Source organism: Schistocerca americana, chromosome 7, assembly GCF_021461395.2.
Source record: "Schistocerca americana isolate TAMUIC-IGC-003095 chromosome 7, iqSchAmer2.1, whole genome shotgun sequence".
NCBI classification, from domain to species: Eukaryota; Metazoa; Arthropoda; class Insecta; order Orthoptera; family Acrididae; genus Schistocerca; species Schistocerca americana.
Genome location: NC_060125.1, coordinates 188,759,361 through 188,767,776, shown reverse-complemented (window position 1 = coordinate 188,767,776; position 8,416 = coordinate 188,759,361).

The window sequence follows — 8,416 nt, the reverse complement described above, 5'->3', positions numbered from 1 at the left end:
GTACACTTCTGCGAATGGTTCATCCAACAATGTTTCAATCCTCATTTCAGTACAAATGTTCTCTTTACGGATGAGTCTTCATTCCAACGTGATCAAATTGTAAATTTTCACAATCAACATGTGTGGGATGACGAGAATCCGCACGCAGTTGTGCAATCACGTCATCAACACAGATTTTCTGTGAACGTTTGTGCAGGCATTGTTGGTGATGTCTTGATTGGGCCCCATGTTCTTCCACCTACGCTCAATGGAGCACGTTATCATGATTTCATACGGGATACTCTACCTGTGCTGCTAGAACATGTGCCTTTACTAGTATGACACAACATGTGGTTCATGCACGATGGAGCTCCTGCACATTTCAGTCGAAGTGTTCGTACGCTTCTCATCAACAGATTCGGTGACCGATGGATTGGTAGAGGCGGACAAATTCCATGGCCTCCACGCTCTCCTGACCTGAACCCTCTTGACTTTCATTTATGGGGGCATTTGAAAGCTCTTGTCTACGCAACCCCGGTACCAAATGTAGAGACTCTTCGTGCTCGCATTGTGGACGGCTGTGATACAATACGCCATTCTCCAGGGCTGCATCAGCGCATCAGGGAATCCATGCGACGGAGGGTGAATGTATGTATCCTCACTAACGGAGGACATTTTGAACATTTCCTGTAACAAAGTGTTTGAAGGCACGCTGGTACGTTCAGTTGCTGTTTCCATTCCATGATTAATGTGATTTGAAGAGAAGTAATAAAATGTGCTCCAACATGGAAAGTAAGCGTTTCCAGAGACATGTCCACATAACATATTTTCTTTCTTTGTGTGTGAGGAATGTTTCCTGAAAGTTTGGCCGTACCTTTTTGTAACAACCTGTATAGCCATTGGGGCTTTCAAGTCAACACCAAACAGCGTATACTGTCTGAAGATGCGACAGATTTTTCCTGTGCAATTTATTGTCATTTTTTAGTCTTATTTTTACTGGTTTGATGCGGCCCACCACTAAATCCTCTCCTGTATCAGCCTCTTCATCTTACAGTAACACTCGCAACCAACATCTCCAATTATTTGCTTAACGTATTCGACTCGTAGTCTTCCTCCACAGATTTTGCTCTTTACAGTTCTCTCTGGTGCCATGGAAGACATTCCCTGAACAGATGTGTTATCATCGTATCAGTTCTTCTTGTTAGTGTTTTCCACATATTCCTTTCCTCTCTGATTCTACGCAGAGCCTCCTCATTCCTTACCTTATCAGTCCACCTAATTTTCAACGTTCGGCTGTAGCTCCTCATCTCAAATGCTTCTATTCTTTACTGTTCCCGTTACCGCTAAGACTATGTTTCACAGCCAGACAATGCTGTACTCCAAACGTACATTCTCAGAAATTTCTTCCTCAAATTAAGGCCTATGTTTGATACTAGTAGATTTCTCTTGGCCAGGAATGCCCTTTTTCCAGTGGTAGTCTGTTTTTGATGTCCCTCTTGCTCCGCCTATCATTGGTTATTTTGCTGCCTAGGTAGTAGAATTCCTTAACTTCATCCACTTCATTACCATCAACTCCGATGCTAAGTTTCTCACTGTCTTGTTTCTGCCACTTCTCAATTCTTCCGTCTTTCTTCGATTACTCTTAGTTCATATTTTTTACTCATTATAATATTCATTCCGTTCAGTAGCTCATGTAATTCTTCTTCACTTTCATTCACGGTATCAGTACCATCAGAGAATCGTATTATTGATCTTATTTCACGGGGAAGTTTAGTTCCACTCCTGAACCTTTCTTTTATTTCTATCATTGCTTATTGGAAGTACAGATTAAGCAGTATGAGCGAAAGATTACATCCCTGTGGTCCACCCACTTTAATCCGAGCACGTCGTTCTTTGTCGCCCAGTGTTATTATGCCCTCTTGGCTCTTGTTTTATATTACCCACCTTTCAATATAGCTTACGCCTATTTTCCTTAGAATTTAGAACGTATCTTGATTTTTCTTTAGTCTTGCTTCCACTATCAACCGCAACGTCAGAGTTGCCTCTCTGGTGCCTTTACCATCACTAAAGTCAAGCTGATCATCATCTGACACATCCTCAATTTTATTTTCCATTCTTCTGTATATTATCCTTGTTAGCAACTTGGACGCATGAGCTGTTAAACTGATTGTGCGATGATTCTCGCACTTTTGAACTCTTGGGGGTCTTCGAAATTGTGTGGATGATATTTGTCTGGAAGTCAGGTGCTTTATAGCCAGATTCATACATTCTACACATCAATGTGAATGTCTTTTTGTTGCCACTTCCCCTAATGAGTTTAGAAATTATGATGGTATGTTATATATCCCTTGTGCCTTATTTGTTCTAAAGTCCTCCAAAGCTCTCTTAAATTCTGATTCTAATACTGGATCCCCTATCTCTTCTAAATCGACTCCTGTTTATTCTTCGATCACATTACATATATCTGCCCCCCCCCCCCCCCCCAGCCCTCATAGAGGGTTTCAGTCATTGTACTATTTCCACGTATCGGTTTTCCCATCAGCCTTGAAGAGTGAAATTCCCGTTGGCCTCTTAATTTTATCACCCTTGCTTCTAATTTCACCGAAGGTTGTTTTGAATTTCTGCATGCTGAGGCAGTCGTTCGGAAACCATTACATTTCCATTTCTTCACAATTTTCAAGCAGCCATTTCATCTTACCGTCCCTGCACTTCAAGTTTAATTCATTCCTCAGCGGCTTGTATATCTGTATTCCTGAATTTCCCTGAACAATTTTGTAGTTACTGTTTTCATCGGTCAGCTGAAGTATTTCTTGTGCTATGCGTTGTCTCTTCGCAGTTGCCTTCTTCATATATATGTGTTTCTTTTCAAATTCTCTGATGGCCCATTTTTAGACATGTCCATTCCTCTTCAACTACTGAGCTGTTCCTAACTGCTATAGCTATAGCCTCACAAAACGTCAAGCATATTTCTTCATTCCTTAGGATATCTGTATTCCACTTTTTTGCGTAGCGATACTTCCTGACTAATCTTTTAAATTTCAGCCTACTCTTCATCACTACTAAATTGTGATATGAGTTTATTTCTGCTCGTGGGTAGACCTTACAATCCAGTATCTCATTTCGGAATCGCTGTCTAACCATGCTATAAGCAAACTGGAATCTTCCCGTATTACCAAGCCTTTTCCAAGTATACTTCCTCCTCTTGTGAGTCTTGAAGACAGTATTCGCTATAACTAGCTCAAATTTATTACAGAACTCAACTAGTCCTTTTCCTCTCTCATTTCTTGTCCGAAGACCATATTCCTCCATAACCATTTCTTCTACTCCTGCCCCTACAACTTCATTCCAGTCCGTCATGACTATTAGATTTTTATTTCCCTTTACGTTCTGCATTACCCTTTCAATAACCTCATATACTTTCTCTATTTCCTCATCTTCAGCACCCGACGTCGGCATGTACACCTGAATTTCGTTGTCGGTGTTGGTTTGCTGTCAAATCTAATAGCAATAACCCCATCACTGAACTGTTCAGAGTAACAAACTCTATGTCCTGCCTTCCTATTTGCTGGTGTTGATATTACGTTGTACTCATCTGACCAGAAATTCTTTTTTCTTTCCATTTCACTTTCCTGACGCTTTCTATATATTGATTGAGCTTTCGAATTTCCCTTTTCAGATTTTCTAGCCTCCATATCACATTCAAGATTCTGACATTCCACGCCCTACTTGTAGAACGTTATCCTTTCTTTGGTTATTCAGTCTTTTTTTCGTAGTCACTTCGCCCTTAGCAGTCCCCTCCTTGAGATCCGAATGTTGGACTATTCCGGAATATTTTGCTAACGGAGAGATCATCATGACACTTTTTCAGTTACAGGCCACATTTCCTGTAGATACTCGTTATGTGTGTTTAATGCGGTGGTTTCTGTTGCCTTCTGCATCCTCATGGGGTTAATCACTGCATATTCTCTCACCTTTCGGGGCAGTTTTCAACCCCGAGGACAGGAAAGTTCCTTAACGTCTGTCCCTTTCCCCGCCCTCTTTGACAAGGCCGTTGGCAGAATGAGGGTGACTTTTTATGCCGGAAGTATTCGGTCGCAAATGAAAATTTAAGAGGTTTCCAACCCTGGAACAAGGACATTACGATTAGTAATCAAAGACCACGGGTCTTCCTGCGACTACATTTCAAAGAATATGAGTCCCCTTTCCCACCCATGAACAATGGACCTTGCTATCAGTGGGGTGGCTTGCGTGTTTGCTGTGCTGGTACTGCGAACGGCTGAAAGCAAGGGGAAATTACAGCCATAATTTTCCCCAGAACTTGTAGCTCTACTGTATGATTAAATGTGAATGACGTCCTCTTGTGTAAAATATTCCGGATGTGAAATAGTCCCCTACTCAGATCTCCAGGCGGGGACTAGTGAGTAGGATCTCGTCATCAGAGGAAACAAAATTGGCATTCTACGGTACGGAGAGTGGAATGTTAGCTCTCTTTAATTGGGCAGATAGGTTACATAATTTAAAAAGGAAAATCGATAGACTGAAGTTATAGTGGGCATTAGTGAAGTTCGGTGGCAGGAGGTACAGACTTCTCGTCGGGCGAAAAGGACGTTATACGTGGGGCGTTTGAAAAGTCTGTGCAAAAATAAAAGCTACTTACTTGTTTAGGGTAAATCTTTTAACCTTTCTTATTTTTCGACATAGACTTATACACTTCGTCCAACACTGTTCTAACTTGTTGATCCCTTCCGAATAATAGGAACTGTCCACGTCTGCAAAATAGCTATTAGTTGCTGCAATCACCTCCTCGTTTGAATAAAATCTTTGCCCCACCAGCCGTTTCTTCAAATTGGGGAACAAATAGTGTCCGAGGGAGCCATGTTTGGATAATAGGGGGGGGGGGGGGGGGTGAAACGAGTTGGAATCCTATTTCCATTACTTTTGCGGCCACAACTGCTGAGGTGTGTGCTGGTGCATTGTCGTGATGGAAAAGGACTTTTTGCGGTCCAGTCGCCAGAGTTTCTCTTGCAGCTCGGTTTTCAAACGGTCCTATAACGATGAATAATATTCATGTGTAATAGTTTTGCCATTTTCCAGATAGTCGATGAGGATTATCCCTTGCGAATCTCAAAAGACAGTCGCCATAACCGTTCCAGCCAAAGGAATGGTCTTCGCCTTTTTTGGTGCAGATTCTCCATTGTTAACCCATTGTTTAGACTGTTGTTTGGTCTCAGGAGTGTGGTAATGTATCCATGTTTCATCCACAGTAAGTCCTGCGGATTCTTCCTGAACAGCTGCAAACCATCCTTGCAACACCTCACACAATTCCGTTTTTGGTCAAGTGTGAGCAATCGCGGAACCCATCTTGCGGACAGCTTTCTCATGTCCAAATGCTTATGCAAAATATTATGTACCCGTTCATTCGAGATGCCCGCAGCTCTAGCAATCTCACGCACCTCTTCCGTCATCCATCACCATATCATGGATTTTATAAATGATTTCTGGAGTCGTAACCTCCACAGAGCGTCCAGAGCGTTCAGCATTACTTGCGCGCATATGGCCATTCCGAAAATTTTGAATCCACCTATAAACTGTTCTAATCGAAGGTTCAGAGTCATCGTGATGTTTATCAAGCGTCTCTTTAGTCTCCTGAGGCACTTTGCTTTTCGTGAAGTAATGTTTAATCACCACACGAAATTCTTTTTCGTCCATTTTTTGACAACCCGCACTTCCTTGATTCACACGAATGCCAAACACTAATAAATAGATCAATATGGCTGAAATTTGATGTGCGTTCTCTCCAAAGATGTTATCAACTAAACATGACCTCGATATGCGACTTTGGATGGACTTTTCAAACGCCACTCGTAAATACAGAATCAAATAGGGGTAATGCAGGAGATGTTTAGTAATGAACAAGAAAATAGGAATGTGGGTAACCACCGTGAGCAGCTTGGTAACGCATTATCGTAGCCAAGAATAACCACAAACACACGCCTAACACAGTAATACAAATTTACGTGCCACTTAGCTCCGCAGATGATGAGGAGATCGAAGAAATGTATGATAAGCTAAAGGAAATTATTCAGGTAGTTAAAGAGGACTAAAATTTAATCGTGTTCGGGGCGTGGAATTCGACAGTAGGAAAAGGAAGAGAAAGCAAAATAAAAGGTGAATACGTACTGGGGGAAAGGAATGAAAGAGGAAGCTGTCTGGTAGAATTTTGAGCAAAATGTAATTTAAACATCGCAAACACTTGGTTTAAGAAACATAAAAGAATTTAGAATACGTGGAACAGACCTGGAGACACTGAAAGGTTTCTGATTGTTTATATAATGGTTAGATAGAGATTTAGGTACCAGATTTTAAATTGTGGAACATTTCGAGGGGTATATATGGTCTCTGACTATAATTTATTTTTATGAACTATGGATTAAAATTGAAGAAATTGGAGAAAGGTAGGAAATTACGGAGACAGGACCAGGATAAGTTGAAAGAACTAGAGGTTTCTGAAAACTTCGGAGGGAGCATTATACAATGGTTACCTAGAACAAGGGAAAGGAACAGAGTACAAGACGAATGGGTAGCATTAAGAGAAGAAATAGTGAAGGCAGCAGAGTATAAAACCGGTTAAAAAGACGACGCCTTGTCGGAATCCAAGGATAACACAAGAGATATTGATATAATTTATAAAAGGAGAAAATTTAGAAATTCCGCAAGTGAAGCAGGCGAAATGCAGTAGAAACGTATAAAAATGGGATTGACACGAAGTGCGAAACTGTTAAGCAGGTATGGCTAGAGGACGAATGTACGGATTTAGAACCATATTTCACTAGGAGAAAGACAGATACCGCCTACAGGAAAATTAAAGAGGCCGTTGGGGAATAGGGAAGTAGCTGTATGTGTATGAAGTGCTCAGATGGAAAACCAGTCCTAAGCAAAGAAAGAAGAGATGAAAGATAGTAGGAGGATACAGAGGGTCTATACAATGGATATGAGCTAAAAAGCAAAATTATAGAAAGGTAAGTGCTCGTAGTTTAAGATGAGATGGGGGATATGATTCTTCGAGAAAAATTTGACAGAGCTCTGAAAGATCCAAGTCGAAACAAGGCCCTGGGAGTAGACGATATTCCGTCAGAACTACTGATAGCCTTGGAAGAGCAAACCATGGCAACACTCTTCCATCTGATTCAAGATGTATGAGACAGGTGAAATACACTAAGACATCAAGAAGAATGTCGTAATCCAGCTCCAAAGAAAGCAGTTGCTGACCGGTGTAAAAATTACCGAACAGTCAGTTTATCAATTCATGCTTGCAGAATACTATCTCGAATCCTTTAAAGAAAATGGATAAACCGGTAGAACCAGACCTCGAGGAAAATCAGTTTGGATTCTGGAGAAATGTAGAAACACTCGAGGAAATATTGACTCTACGAATCTTCAAGGCACCTGTGAGCTCTTGCTTCCTATTATTATTATTATTATTATTATTACTATGGCAGTGGTCTTTAGCGGGATAGCTACTGTACTCGTAGAAACACCTGAAGCTTACATCGATGGTTTCTGTGTTAGCGAACACCTGCAAAATGCGCTTTATTGAACTGTTCTTTGAACGGAGTCGACAGTGGCGTCTCATATTTGGGTATTAATTCGCAGATACTATCCACCGTACATTGCAAATCTTGTAGTATCAATAAATTATTCTTCTCTGTCAACAACGGATGCTCCATCCAGATGATAGACCCGCACCCACACCTGCACTGGAATAAAATCTTATACCAGAAGCAGTGTAAGATAGTGTCGCCTACGCACGGCCTTGAGCTGGTGCCATCTTGCCTAGAACTACATGTCTAGAGATAAGAATACTCCTTTCCTTTTGGTTGAAATAAGCAAAGCAAAGTGGTTTTCAGCTATAAGTATGTCTTTTCAGTGTGAGAAGCCATTCCAGTTGGAGATTACCTAGTGGCAGCATCAACACCACCGACGGAGTCAGAAGAGGTGAAACGCTATAACGGGAATGATGGTTCGTTATTGATCATTGAAAAATTATGACCATGGGCCAACGGCACACATTTCTTGCTACATTGTATGAAGCGGTCAACTTATCTGTAGTGTCGACTCCGCCTTAGGTGCTATTGTAAAATGTTACAATGGATGGCTTCTGTTTATCTCCAGTGTCAGCATCTACTGAACTATCTTCATGCAAACTTGATGCCAAGATTAAACATTTCCCGTTTTTAGGAACGTAGGAAACTAGAGTACAGCTTTTCTTGAAGCCAAAAAGTGAACTATGGACAGCCCTGCCTTTACTGGTAGCAAACCCCAGAGGAATCTCACGCTTGTTTTTCTTCATCGTACCAACAAAAGAAAGATTTTTTCTTCTTAGCTCTTCTCTCAAACCAATACGAGTAAACCAATTGTCTGCTGTCACATTTCGACC